Source organism: Coregonus clupeaformis, unplaced genomic scaffold (assembly GCF_020615455.1).
Source record: "Coregonus clupeaformis isolate EN_2021a unplaced genomic scaffold, ASM2061545v1 scaf1056, whole genome shotgun sequence".
NCBI classification, from domain to species: domain Eukaryota; kingdom Metazoa; phylum Chordata; class Actinopteri; order Salmoniformes; family Salmonidae; genus Coregonus; species Coregonus clupeaformis.
This window is the reverse complement of record NW_025534510.1, coordinates 120383-134862: the sequence shown is the minus strand read 5'-3', so window position 1 is coordinate 134862 and position 14480 is coordinate 120383.

The following is a 14480-nucleotide window of genomic DNA, read 5'->3' as shown; positions in this document are numbered from 1 at the left end:
CTGCGTTTAATGGGTCTGCACTCAAGCATACCCCTTATATGTCTCAGCGCCTCTCTTTTTTTAATGGCATTAAGAGGAGATGTCTGGTTAATCTATCTCTCTCACTCTGTCCTCAGCTGTCGGCATGGAGAGCTAGGAACTGTTAGCAGGCTGACAGAATCTGTGAAAAATAATTCAATTATCTTCAAACCCTTGTCTTACAGTGTCAGGGCTTGATTTGTAGGCTACAGCTAGCAATTTGAACATTAGGGTTGTGTTCGGCTTTGAAGAATGTTGTTGAACCAAAACGTGTGTGCTAAAGTAACTTGCAAGAAAGGTCCCACTGGGCACAGACGTCAATTCAACGTCTATTCCACGTTGGTTCCACGTCATTTCATTGAAAATATAGTGTAAAAAGACGTTGATTCAACCAATGTGTGCCCAGTGGGGTACCTCGAATGAAGTACATTGATCTGTTCATAGTAAAGGTTTCATGTTTGATCAGCTTAATCAGTTTTGAAACACAGCTGTGATATATGTCAGCTAGTGAACCCAAATATACAATATTAAAAGAGACATGAACTAGAATGATAGTGTAGGTTTCAAATGAAGTAGACACAGGATGGGACCCCTTACTCTCTCTCTCTCTCTCTCTCTCTCTCTCTCTCTCTCTCTCTCTCTCTCTCTCTCTCTCTCTCTCTCTCTCTCTCTCTCTCTCTCTCTCTCTCTCTACAAGTGAAAACTCATGGGGAGGTTATTGCCCTCTGAACCCCTTAGTCATAAATCAAACTAAATTAAAGTCAGGATCCCCAGTCCATCTGGTGCCCCACCCCCTGGTAGCAGAGCCTTGCCCTGCCGCTGCCCCTGCTCTCCCTCTGCATTCATCACTGCTTCTCTCTGGAGTGCTCACTCATCGGGTCCAACACACTGGAACCCTACTGTCTAGCAAGGCGCAACAGGCTGCCAGGCAGAGAAACCCTGTTATCAGGAGGAAGCAAGGGGATTCTTCTTTTCTTCAACTCAGGTTTCTTCAGATTCTCTCTCTCTCTCTCTCTCTCTCTCTCTGATGGATCATATGGAAGCAACTGTATGTTGCATGCAGAGTTAAGCCTCTCATCACTTTCTCTCCCACTGTTTTCATGAACCCTTCACTCTCAAGTCACCCCAAAGTATTCAAGCATTCTCCCCTGCTTGGAGTGAAGACCAAATTAGGGTTATTTGCGAACCCACCACAGTATGTATGCTAATATGCTGTTTATCAATGACTGCTATTTGATAAGTCACAATCAGGATGTTACCAAAGAATAATGGACAAGTAGCAAGTTGCTAATTCATTGAGCCAATTAAATTGAGCAGAACAACTGTGACCTATCCAATGTGAAGATATACAGTATGTTCAGTGTTAGAATTATTTGGCATACTATTGGCCTAGAAGCTGCTCTATGGCATTGAGGGAAGTGAAGGGCCAGATAACCTGTAGTGGACTCCCTAGTAAAGCTGTGGTCTTATCTTCCTTTAAAGAGGGTAATCCTCTTGGTGTTACTGGTCATTTGCTATGTCCTTAGTGTTGCCATGTGACCTATATGCAGCTCTCTGACACCACTGACCAACACTTTCAGTTTCATATGAATTCGACATTTTTAGTATGTTGTAAGCTGTTTGGTATTGTTCTTTGAATTAGACCCAAGACCTTGAACACATCTTGGTTTGTCCTTGATTGCAATGAACATGCTAATCCAAGCATTTACAGTCCAACCAATATATACATACATATATATTTTAAGGCCTACTGTAAGAATAGGTAGAACTACAAGTGCAACAACGTGCAGTGAGAGGACTGAGTGGATGGTGATTCTCTTGCCTAATGCATTAGACTTGGCATGCTAAGATGGACAAGCATCCAAAGGTTGCTGCTCTGCCATCCTGAGACACACAGAACTCCTTGTGATCATTATGGCCGTTTTCCCTGTTCTTTTCTGTGGAAAACCATTATCATTTTCTACTGTATGAGCACAGGTGGTTCCTGTTCAATCTGTTTCCTGCTACTGCTGTGGTCACAGTCTCTTTCCTGCTTTTACCTCTCACAACTTCCAAATAAGGTCAATACTGTAGACCTTTTCTAACACCTTTAAACAAAAGTGTTTTCATTTCTTGAATTGATACACTAATAAAGAAATATATTGGGTTTTCTAACACCATAATTGTAACATGTGAACCATAGAAATACAATAACGCTATTCTATTTCATGTGTTCCTCATAACCAAAGAACATCCCATTGAATGAGAGAACAACAAGATAACTTGATAAAAGTTGAATTCCTCTGTCTCTTTGAAAGGAACTTGACTCTCCACAATTCCATAAGAAGCTACTCCGCCCAGGCGCCCACCATGGGATCAAACAAACAGATTCCTTTGAGCAGTACTTTGTTACAGAAATGAAAGCACAGCGATAATGACTTTGTGATGGTAGTTGAAACTCTAGCCGAGCCTCTCAGTGCCAGATCTGAGGCTGTAAACTGGAAGCTCATTAGCAGTATATCTCTCTGGCTGCACTGACTGAACACAATGTAGCTTTGTCTCTATGCAGTCTGGGTCTTTGATATAGTGAGGCACTGTGCTGAGAAAGACAATCTGACTCAGGATGAAGACACTTCAAAAAGAGGGCTGGCTCCACCTTTACCTCTCCCTGAAACCACAGAGGACACTTAGGGGTTGTCCATCATCCCCCTCATCAAAGGCAAGGACAGTCCAGTGCCTATCTCCCCTTAAACATTAGCTCAAAAGAGATTGTAATTGTTGCATTTCATCCTACATATGTGGTCACAGATGAGATGACTACAGGTGCAATACCCCAAAAGTGGAATCTGGTTCTTCACTTAGATGATTTTGGGAAGTTTTGATACCCTGCTACTGACACTTTCCTTCTTCACTGGAAGGCTGGCATGCTTGTTGAGATTGATCTTGAAGCGTGGCCGACTTGCTCTGGGCAACACAATAGCCTGGCAGGTAACTGGAAAAGTTTGAATAAGAGGAAAAGTGAATTACTCAGAAACAGGAAGGCAATTAGCTAGCAGATTGGGAAAAACACTCAGGGATGTTAGCCAAACGACACAGAGATGTCCGCTGCACTTAGGCTAACTATCTGTCACCGGGGATAACATCCCATCCCATACTGCTTGATGTGGTGTGTTGTTTGTGTTGTATTCTGAGCTGTGGACCTTGAGACAATTACAATTGGCCTCTTGGTTAGCCGGACAGTAAGTCTGCAAAGGCTGTCATTCAGAGTCGAAGTGATTCTGCAAATGTCTGTTCTCACTGACACCCAGTAAAGAATGATAATACTCAATATAAGTTGAAAACCTATTTGAGATGGTTTGCATGTGAATTTATGTATTGAGTTGTGGTCAGCAAATCCTAATTTTCCCAAAACTTTGATACAAAGTTGAAGAAAAGTAAAAGCCAAACCCTCTAAAACCCCATATTACTTACAAAGAACAACTGTTTGTATTTGTTAACACTTTGCTCACTCCTGAGTGTTATTTGAGTTCAACTGTCTCCTTGTCCTCACAATGGGCCCCTCCGGTGCGAGAAGGAATGGGTGGGTGGTGTTGTGATTTGGACTAGCTCTACTCAGGACCTGTTTCGCTAGAGCAGGTGCTTCCTTGTACAACCAGGAAGTCCTCACCAGCGGCAGAGCACACTGTTCACTGATGGACAAACAACAGGCATGTGGAGAAAGGGAACTCTCTGGGCAGGAAAACCCATTGCACATGATACCTCATCAGCTATTGTCAACATCTCAGCGTTTTTGTCATGTGAGGGCATACCGCCAGAAGATCTGGAGATCATCAATGATAGAAATACAGTGGTTTTATTTTGGCATAGAATGTGACATTTTTTTGACTTGCTGTAAGTCTGGAAGAAATATTCATGGTCTGTCATGACAATAGTCAAGTCAACATTTCATCATTCCTAAACAAAAGATGCAAGACCAGTCTATAAGGAAGCGGTTTGATTTTGAACCACATAGGGAAATCCCTGTCCACATACCACTCAGATTCCACACCGCCTATGACGCTTCGAGCTATTTGAATTGCTAGTGTGCCATCAATTGTCGTATACATTAGTGGATGGTGTCCTATTTCTGCACAGTTACTAATGGAGAGAGGGAGAATGTGGGCTGGTTCTGTTTTATTCCCCCATCAGCTGTCCTGTCTCACAGCAGGAGGGATACCCCCATTCCCCCTTTTCTCCCTCTCTCCCCATTCTCTGTCACACACCCACTCTACGCAGAGAGACAAGCGGTGCTATAGGCTAGGGAAGTAGGTCACAACCCAGCCAATAAAACACGTGTCCATGCAGAGCACAGGAGGTTGGTGGCACCATAATTGGGGAGAACGGGCTCCTGGTAATGGCTGGAGCAGAATTAGTGGAATGGTATCAAATACATCAAACACATGGTTTCTATGTGTTTGATGCCATTCCATTTGCTCCGTTCCGGCCATTATTATGAGCCGTTCTCCCCTCAGCAGCCTCCTGTGATGCAGAGACAGAGCAAGAGATGTGTCCTACTTGAACTCCAATAGAAAGAAAGACATTCTGAGCCTCTGGGACCTGAGTGGAGTAAGATTCAACAGAGAGGTCACACTAAGGATTGTGTTACTGATCATACCCAATCTACCAACTAGCCGAACATTTGTTGAAGGCTGTTTATTCGCCATTGACACAAGACGTGCTATGGTTCTCAGTTATCTAACTAACCTTTTTCATAACACTCAGAAAATCAACATCTTCCTCCTGGCACTTATAAGAACGAGCTTTCCACAGAAATGGGGATGTCCTTTCTGATGGATTGCAGGAGGTCTCCCTAAATGAACGTTTGAATTATGCAGGGCGACATTTTGACAGGTCAGAGTATAATTTCCTGTTAACCCAATCACTGGACAGATTAATGGACATTTAGATTTAGATCCATGGAAATTAGGCCATGTGGTTCACATTGTAGACATTGACCAATTGAGATCTGTCAGCTTAATGGGAAAGACAGTAAAGACAGTAAATAATAAACAATCTCAAACTGGCTTATTGTGTGTTGATTACATAACAAGTCTGCCCTGTAAGTTTAAAGGATAGTCAATGCTCACTTCGCTCACAATGACTTGCTTTAGTCATTCGGAAGCACCAATGTGAAAACAGCCCTCCCTCTAACAGTATTGACCAGCTACACCTCGTAAGCAAACAAGACACCATTCATTATGAGATAACCCGTCATGATGTCATTAAACAAACAAAGCAGAGAACCTAATAATAACAAAAACTCTTCCTGATGTTTTGTTGACGTTGTCCTTACCAGTGGGTGTTAGCTCATCCACAATGGTCAAAGTCTAACTCCAAACCCAATGTTTTGTGCCATGCAGTCTAACAAAACAGTCATTACATGTAGTGGTGCTAAACATTGACTGCTACAGGTACCTATACCTGCCTGTGGTCTCATTCAAAGATAGTATTATATAGTAGGCCTCTGTCATTTTCAGCTTTGCCGAAATTACAGTTGTCAGTATGATACTTTTGAGTGTAATGACCCAGGATTAGAGCATCAGGTGTGTGTTTGTGTGTGTGTGTGTGTATGTGTGTGCGTGTGTGTGTGCGTGTTCGTGTGTGTGTTCTGGGTTGCATGTCCTGCTCTTCCCATTTATTCTAAAGTTTATACATTCAGAATGTTGGCACTCCTGCATCATTCTAGAAATCATCATCACCATGACAACCATTTCTAAGTCATCTATTGACAATACTGTCAGCTTCCTGCCTCCTGTTTGTCTCCGGGCCTCTAGAGGTCATCTGTGTTCCCCTCTGCCTTAGTTCTTCCTCGTGTGTCCTAATTAGCTTGATCCAGGTCACCTGTGCCTTGTTTCCCCTTGTGTATTTTAGCTGTGTGTTTTCCCCTTGTTTCTCACTTGGTTATTGAGTCCTGGCTATGTGTCTCCTGCTTTGTTCCACCGTGTCTTTCCAAGTAAGGTTTTCTAAGTTATCTTTAGTTTGTTTTTCTCCCTCGTGGAGTTATTTTGTTTTGCCTCCTGTTTTGTTAACATACCTCTTTCTGAGAAGAACTTTTGTTGGACTATTTGTGAATGGCGAAGAACCTTTGTTTTTACATTAAATCTACTGGCCTGGAGTATTGCCTTGGGTGTTTCATTTGGGTCCTACTACACCTCCTCTGTGGCTAAGGGGTATTACCCCCAGCTCTCCACATCTGAGACCGGAGTTCTAGCACGGCTTGTGACAGAATAACCAAGTCAATCATGGACCCAGAAACACTCAGTTCCCAGGACCTGTTGGCGGTGATCACTCGACATGAGGCTTCTTTCCAGCGCCATGAAGCCGTTCTCAGCCGACAAGAGGAGCTGATGGCTAGACATTCTCAACTCCTGGCCGAAATGATGAGTTCCCTTCACCAGCTCTTTGAACGCCTCCTTGGTCCTCTCCCTTCCCCCAGGTCACCTCCCAGTGACGACAGGCCTTCTCGGTTGGCGGAGCCCCGACTACCACCTCCCAAGCCCTTTTCTGGGGATCCAAGCTCTTGCCAGGGTTTCCTCACCCAATGCTCCCTCACCTTCGAGCTCCAATCCTCAAGTTTTCCCACAGACCGTTCCAAGATTGCCTACATCATTACCCTTCTTTCAGACAAGGCGCTCGCCTGGGCCTCTGCGGTGTGGCAGTCCCAGGAGGCCTGTTGTGATTCCCACGCTGCATTTGTAGAAGAGTTCAAGCGGGTGTTCGATCATCCTGTCAGTGGGCGGGAGGCTTCCAAGCGCCTACTGTCTCTCCGTCAGGGCTCCCGAAGCACAGCAGATTTCGCCATTGATTTTCGGACCATAGCAGCAAGGAGCGGATGGAATGATGAAGCGCTGAGGGTCTGCTTTCAGGGAGGGTTATCTGAGCCCCTTCAAGATGAGTTAGCCACCCGAGAACCAGCTGGAGATCTCGAGTCCCTCATAGCCTTGGCCATCCGCCTGGACAATCGTCTAAGAGAGCGGAGAACGGCTCGCCGCCAGGTGTCTCAGTCCCAAGTTCCTCGGAGCAGCTCTGTTTCTCCTGTTTGGACTCCGTCATTCAGAGCTTCCCGGCTCCTGAACTGCTCCAGGATTCCCCGGAGAGCATGCAGTTAGGCCGTTCCAGGCTTTCTCCCAATGAAAGGGAACGTCGCATGAGGGAGCGTCGGTGCCTCTACTGCGGGGTTGCCGGCCACTTCCGATCCACTTGCCCCGAGCTTCGGAAACGCCAGTCCCCGCCCAGCTACAGGAGGGCTGTGATGGGAGAATTAGAGCTCCTCCTACTAACGCTGTCCTGGCTATTCCAGCCACTCTGTCCTGGGAGGGCCACCAGCATCGGGTCCAGGCTATGATCGATTCCGGTGCCGCAGGTGATTTCCTGGATGTAACCTTGGCTAAGGAACTTAAGATCCCTACCCAACTACTTCCTCATCCCCAGGCAGTTACAGCCTTAGATGGCAGACCTCTGGAACCAGGAAAGGTTACAGAGGCGACTCAGTCCCTGCGACTTACCATCTCTCAACACCAGCAGGAGGAAACCTTCTATCTTATTGACTCTCCCGAGTATCCTATTATCCTGGGTCACCCTTGGCTATGCAGACATAATCCCCAGATCGACTGGCCTACTGGCACCATTCTAAGCTGGGGTCCCACTTGCCAACTCACCTGCATGCTTCAGAGTCCCTCAGCCCCTAGTACCCAGTTTCAAGAGTCTGTTGACGTCTCCCTAGTCCCCAGTGTTTACCATCGGTTCAAGGCTGTGTTCAGCAAGGCCCGGGCTACTTCCTTACCGCCTCATCGCACGTATGACTGTGCCATTGATCTACTCCTGGGTGCTGCCCTCCTAGAGGTCGGATCTTTTCCTTGTCCTCCCCGAGCACGCAGCTATGGACACCTACATTAAGGAGTCCTTGGCAGCCGGCCTCATCCATGCCTCTACTTCCCGGCTGGGGCGGGCTTCTTTTTGTTGAAAAGAAGGACGGGGGTCTTAGGCCTTGTATTGATTACCGGGGACTCAACAAGATCACGGTTCGGAATCGATATCCTCTTCCTCTCATGGCCACTGCTTTTGAGCTGCTTCAAGGGGCTTCCATTTTTTCTAAACTGGATCTCCGCAATGCTTACCATCTCGTGCGGATCCGGCAAGGTGACGAATGGAAGACGGCGTTCAACACGCCCACGGGCACTATGAATATCGGGTGATGCCGTTTGGGCTCACCAATGCCCCCGCAGTATTCCAAGCCCTGATTAATGATGTTCTCCGGGATATGCTTAATCTGTTCGTCTTCGTGTACCTGGACGATATCCTCATCTTCTCGAGGTCACTGAAGGAGCATGAGGGGCATGTTAGCCGGGTTCTCCAGAGGCTCCTTGACAATCACCTCTATGTTAAACCTGAGAAGTGTGAATTTCATGTTTCTCAGACTCAGTTTCTCGGGTTTATTGTCACTCCCGGGCACCTAGAGATGGATCCCAAGAAGGTCGAAGCGGTCCGCAGCTGGCCCACACCTGCCACGGTCAAGGAGGTTCAACGGTTCATTGGCTTTTCTAACTTCTATCGGAAGTTCATCAAGAATTTCAGCTCAGTGGTAGCCCCCTTGACGACGCTTACCAAGGGAGGAGGGACCAAGGTTCACTGGGGTCCGGAAGCAGCAGGGGCCTTCGAGGATCTCAAGCGCCGCTTCACGTCTGCTCCGATTCTGGTGACTCCTGACCCAGAAAGACCTTTCGTGGTGGAGGTGGACGCCTCAGAGGTGGGGGGTGGGAGCCGTCCTGTCACAGAGGGGTGAGGATGGGAGATTACACCCCTTGTGCCTTCATGTCTCGCCGCCTGTCTGAGGCCGAGCGCAACTACCACGTGGGGATCTAGAGTTGCTTGCAGTAAAACTGGCCTTGGAAGAGTGGCGCCATTGGCTTGAGGGGGCTCAGCACCCGTTCCAGGTTCTCACAGACCACAAGAACCTGGAATATCTCCAACAGGCTGAGCGGATGAACCCTCGGCAAGCACGATGGTCCCTTTTCTTTAATCGATTCCAGTTCCTCCTGTCTTACCGACCTGGCACCAAGAACGTCAAGCCGGATGCCCTGTCTCGAGCCTATTCTCCCGAGGTACAAGAGAAGCCCTTGGCATCGATTATTCCGAGGTCTAGGATCGTCGCACCTCTTCAGTGGGAACTAGAAAGAGGGGTACGAGAAGCCCTTGTCCATGAGCCCGATCCAGGCGGTGGTCCTGCCGGTCGCCTGTACGTTCCTCTCTCTGTTCGGGCCCGCGTCTTGCAGTGGGGTCATGAGTCGCCCTTGACATGCCATCCAGGCAGTGCTCGCACACTGGAATTCCTCCGACGGGCGGTTTTGGTGGCCGTCCATCAAGAAGGACGTGCAGGTCTATGTTGAGGCCTGCCCGGTGTGCAACCAGGGAAAGTCGACGCGCCAGCGACCCCAGGGACTGCTCCATCCCTTACCTATTCCTCGAAGGCCATGGTCACACCTTTCTCTGGACTTTGTTACGGGACTTCCTCCATCCCAGGGCAACACCGTCATCCTAGTGATCGTTGACCGGTTCTCTAAGGCTGCCCGGTTTATTCCCCTGCCCAAGCTGCCCTCGGCTAAGGAGACTGCTGAGCTCCTCATGAACCATGTCTTCCGGATATTTGGCATTCCCCTGGACGTGGTCTCTGACCGAGGTCCCCAATTCTCGTCCCGGTTTTGGGGGGCCTTCTGCAGGCTTATTGGGGCCACAGCCAGCCTATCGTCAGGGTTCCATCCAGAGTCTAATGGCCAAACGGAACGGATTAATCAGGATCTGGAGACCACCCTGCGGTGTATGGCGGCCAGTAATCCCACGTCTTGGGCCACCTATATCATTTGGGCTGAATATGCCCACAACACCCTCCAGTCTTCAGCCACCGGATTGTCCCCCTTCGAATGCCAGTTCGGTTACAACCCTCCATTATTTCCAGAGGAAGAGGCGCAAGTTGGTGTTCCCTCGGCCCAGCGCTTTGTCCAACGCTGTAGGCGGACCTGGAAGAAGGCCAGGTGTATCCTCCTTCGGACCTCCCAGAGATACCAAAGTCAGGCTAATCGACACCGCCGGACGGCCCCTAGTTTCCGAGCTGGTCAGAGAGTTTGGTTGGCCACTAAGAACCTGCCCCTCCGGGTCGAATCCAAGAAGCTTTCCCAGAGATACATCGGCCCTTTCCGCATTGCTAGAAAGGTTAACCCTGTTTCGTATCGTTTGGTTCTGCCTCGCTCCCTTAGAGTTAACCCCACTTTCCATGTTTCACTCCTTAAACCTGTCTTGTCTTCTCCTTTTGCCCCCCCACGCAGACCCCCGCCACCTCCCAGGATCATTGACGGCCAGCCAGCCTACACAGTCCGCCGGATACTGGACTCCCGGAGGGTCCAGAACTCTCTGCAGTATCTGGTGGACTGGGAGGGCTACGGGCCAGAGGAGCGCTCCTGGGTTCCAGCCAGGGACATCCTGGACCCAGGTTTGATCCGAGATTTTCGCACCCTGGGGCCGGGTGTTCTGGAAGGAACGTCAGGAGTCGTTCCTAGAGGAGGGGGTCCTGTCAGCTTCCTGCCTCCTGTTTGTCTCCGGGCCTCTAGAGGTCATCTGTGTTCCCCTCTGCCTTAGTTCTTCCTCGTGTGTCCTAATTAGCTTGATCCAGGTCACCTGTGCCTTGTTTCCCCCTTGTGTATTTTAGCTGTGTGTTTTCCCCTTGTTTCTCACTTGGTTATTGAGTCCTGGCTATGTGTCTCCTGCTTTGTTCCACCGTGTCTTTCCAAGTAAGGTTTTCTAAGTTATCTTTAGTTTGTTTTTCTCCCCTCGTGGAGTTATTTTGTTTTGCCTCCTGTTTTGTTAACATACCTCTTTCTGAGAAGAACTTTTGTTGGACTATTTGTGAATGGCGAAGAACCTTTGTTTTTACATTAAATCTACTGGCCTGGAGTATTGCCTTGGGTGTTTCATTTGGGTCCTACTACACCTCCTCTGTGGCTAAGGGGTATTACCCCCAGCTCTCCACATCTGAGACCGGAGTTCTAGCACGGCTTGTGACAAATACATGATGCATTGTGTTCATCACATCTGTAGGCCACTGACTGAGCAAGAAAAGGCCACTAGACAGGACTGTAAGGAGACCATCTTATGTGAAGTAAGTGCAAAACCAGCTATGTTGAGGGTTTGTGTGTCTTCTGTTTGTTGTTTATCATTGGCTTGGTTCTTTGTGTACAGTTGTTTGTGTGTCCACTTTCTCACTGATTGTCTTTCTTTCAACAAGCAGCTCGTGATGTCTGTGGATCACATGAAAGAGGACAAGTGAAAAGAAAGTCCAGGATGGCCAGATCAAAGGAAAGAATGGAGGGAGAGATGGAGGAGAAGGTGACAAGAGACAGCGAGAGCGAAGAGAAAGGGGAAGATTACTACAGAACAGAGGGAGAACGGATGAAGAAAGCAAAAGCCGCCATTGTGGCAAGATTATCAGCAAGAGAGGAGAAACTTGACAGGAGTAAGGTGGCGATGGACAGAAAGGAACAGGAGATGAAGGAGGAGATTACGAGGATGAAGGAAAAGTGGGAGAAGTTACACGAACACGAGGGTATAGTCTTGGAGGGATTGGAAGTGGTCAGAGAAGACAGGGCGCAGTTAAATGAAGAGAAAGAGGGGATTCAGAAGGAGATGGAGAACATAAAAAATGAGAAAAGGCAGATTGCGAGAGAAAGAAATGATTTGAGGAGACAAAGAGTGCAGGCGGTGTCGTACAGACAGATGTTGGAGAAAGAGGAAGATGAGCTTAGGGAGGAGAGGTTGGGGATGAAGGACGCTGGTGAGCACATTGAGAAGGAGCTAATGGAGATGTTACTTGAAAAGGAGGAGATGCTCAAGGAGAGAGAGAAGTTTAAAGAAAAGAGAAAGAGAGAAGAGAAAAAGATGAAGAAAGAAATGAAGGTCATTGACTTGGCACAGATGTTTATGAGTGAAGTGTTAAAGGCCATAGAAAAAGAGAGGAAGAAGCTAGAAAAAGAAAGGGAGGCGTTGAGGAGGGAGAGAGACAGGATGCTTAAAGAGAAGGAGTCAATAAAGGAGAGGAGCAAAGAGGAAGGAGGAAGAGGGGCAAGAGGAGGGGAGGGCGTGGAGGAGAACAATACGAGTTAGTCATCACTCATTCTACTGAACCGCAACATAAAAAATGACTTTATTTCTTACAGCATTAAACAAACGCAGCATGAAACTCCTTAACCTTCCACTATTTGTGTTAATATCCTTAATAGCCAGCTCTAGTTTAATGTTAAGTTAACAGTATATTCTTATCATCAAGAAATAATACTTTATTATTGTGGACTGAACTATAGCATGCTAGTTGCTCTCCCTGTTTTCTGAGATATGCTTGCGTGGAACTACAATTCTTCAGAGATATAGTTGCCTGGAACTTGAGGACTTCCAATGGCGGCCTTTGTTATTGGTTGAGTTGTGTAAAAGCATAGTGGTGACAGGCTGTACCATAAGCTACATTCCACAGAGTTACTGAAGAGAGAGGTGTGAGGACTCTGTGGCTGGTGCAGTGTTGGTCAGGTGAGGTGAGGGTAGGGAGTGCATTGTATTAAATCACTGCTCTGAGTTGCCCTTAATTAATCACAGATCTAGAATCAGTTTATGCTCCCTTAATCCAGTGTTTGCTAGCGCATATTACAGTGCACAAGACTGACCTTAGATCAGCAAATGACTATAGAGAGCAGTGTTTAGCAGCACTTAAGTATTAGGAGTGGCACTTTTATGGGGATACTTCCTCCTACACCTTCAAATAGAAATGTTGCTTATAGCCCAATAATTCTTCACAGTGTGGGTATTCAGTTATGTCCTCCCAAAATGGACATCAACATGTCTTCAGGCCAATCACTCCAATAGGAGGTTGATGGTCAAGTTTAGGAATGCTTCAAATGTATATTTTCAGGAGAATGTAGACTATACACTGAACATTCGTTATTTAGTGTATCCAGTTGAATGGATGCAACACTTACTTATAAATGAAAATATTTGAGATATGAAGCATGCTATTTTGATCATTTGTGGCTTATGAGGCTCCGCTGTAATATTGTAATATCTGCTGTAATACTGCAAGATTCCAGTGGTATGTGCTACATATGATCCATTAATATGAAAAACTCCTGGGGATCTTAAAACAGGGTTAAACCATTTAATGGATTCAAAGTAATATTTCCCCTTCAAAGTCATATTTTGGCTATCTTTAAGATGATCTCATGGGGTAATTTATTGAGTAATGCTTTCCCATATTTGCATCAATCCCCCAAAGACTACATATCCTCTGCCCACATTAACTATGGCCTAAACTCCAGACCGTTCACTTCATAAATTATTCATGACTTTAGAAGACAATTCCAGTGTGTGCTTTTGGAGCAGAGGGGCCAGAGGACTAACATTAACTGTGGTTTTCAACAATAAAGCATACAAATAAACCTCTTTGATATGGATGCACTGGGGAATTGGGAGAGGGCAAAATCAACAGCAGTGCTGTGCAGAGGAATTCATAATTCAGCAATTACAACCGATGCATACATTCCCACTCCTTTGGTTTATGCCAAGTGTCTGGAGGGAATGTTTCTACTGTCAGTAGGAGGAGAGAGAGTGGGAAGAGAGAGGGAAGAGAGAGGAGAGAGAGAGAGAGAGAGAGAGAGAGAGAGAGAGAGAGAGAGAGAGAGAGAGAGAGAGAGAGAGAGAGAGAGAGAGAGAGAGAGAGAGACTTCTAGGATTTGTTAGGGGTAAACATTCTCTTAAGGCAGCTTAGTAAGTGGATAGCAGCATAATATTTGGTGCCTATGTGAAATTAGCCTGTGAGACTGTCTATAGACTACGGGGAATAATCTACTACCAATATTTGTGTTTTGAAAGGGGGAAGCTTTTTTTTTAATGGCGGTTCACGGTGCTTCAAATGTAATTAGAATAATGTCAATGGCTTTATCCCTTTGATGTTATTTTCATTTTTAACAACCTCCTTGCATTGCCTTCAGGGTTGGCACAGTGGGGCAAAACTGACCTGTGAACTTTAGGCATGAAATTAGACTGATGAGTTGAAGTCCTTCACAGCAAGTCCTTCACAGCACCTTGCTGTATTTCTGGTATATATTGCCGTATGTAGCATGGCTTGGCTATAATTAAAAGATATATACAAACAGTGGAGATTTACAGTTTTATTCGTTTGTGGATATTATGTTATTCTGAAAAAGTAGTAAAAGGTTTATTTTTAAAGGAGTAGTTCACTATTTTACATCTTGATGTTAGATGGTTCCTCACCCTGAAAGTAATCTATGGGCCAAGATAAACGATAATCCATGGTTCAGTTTTCTTTAAACAGCCACTACAAACTTCAGCTAACCTTAGCCACCACAAGCTAACAATCAATGGAAGGGATGAGGGCATGTGAGCATGCAAAA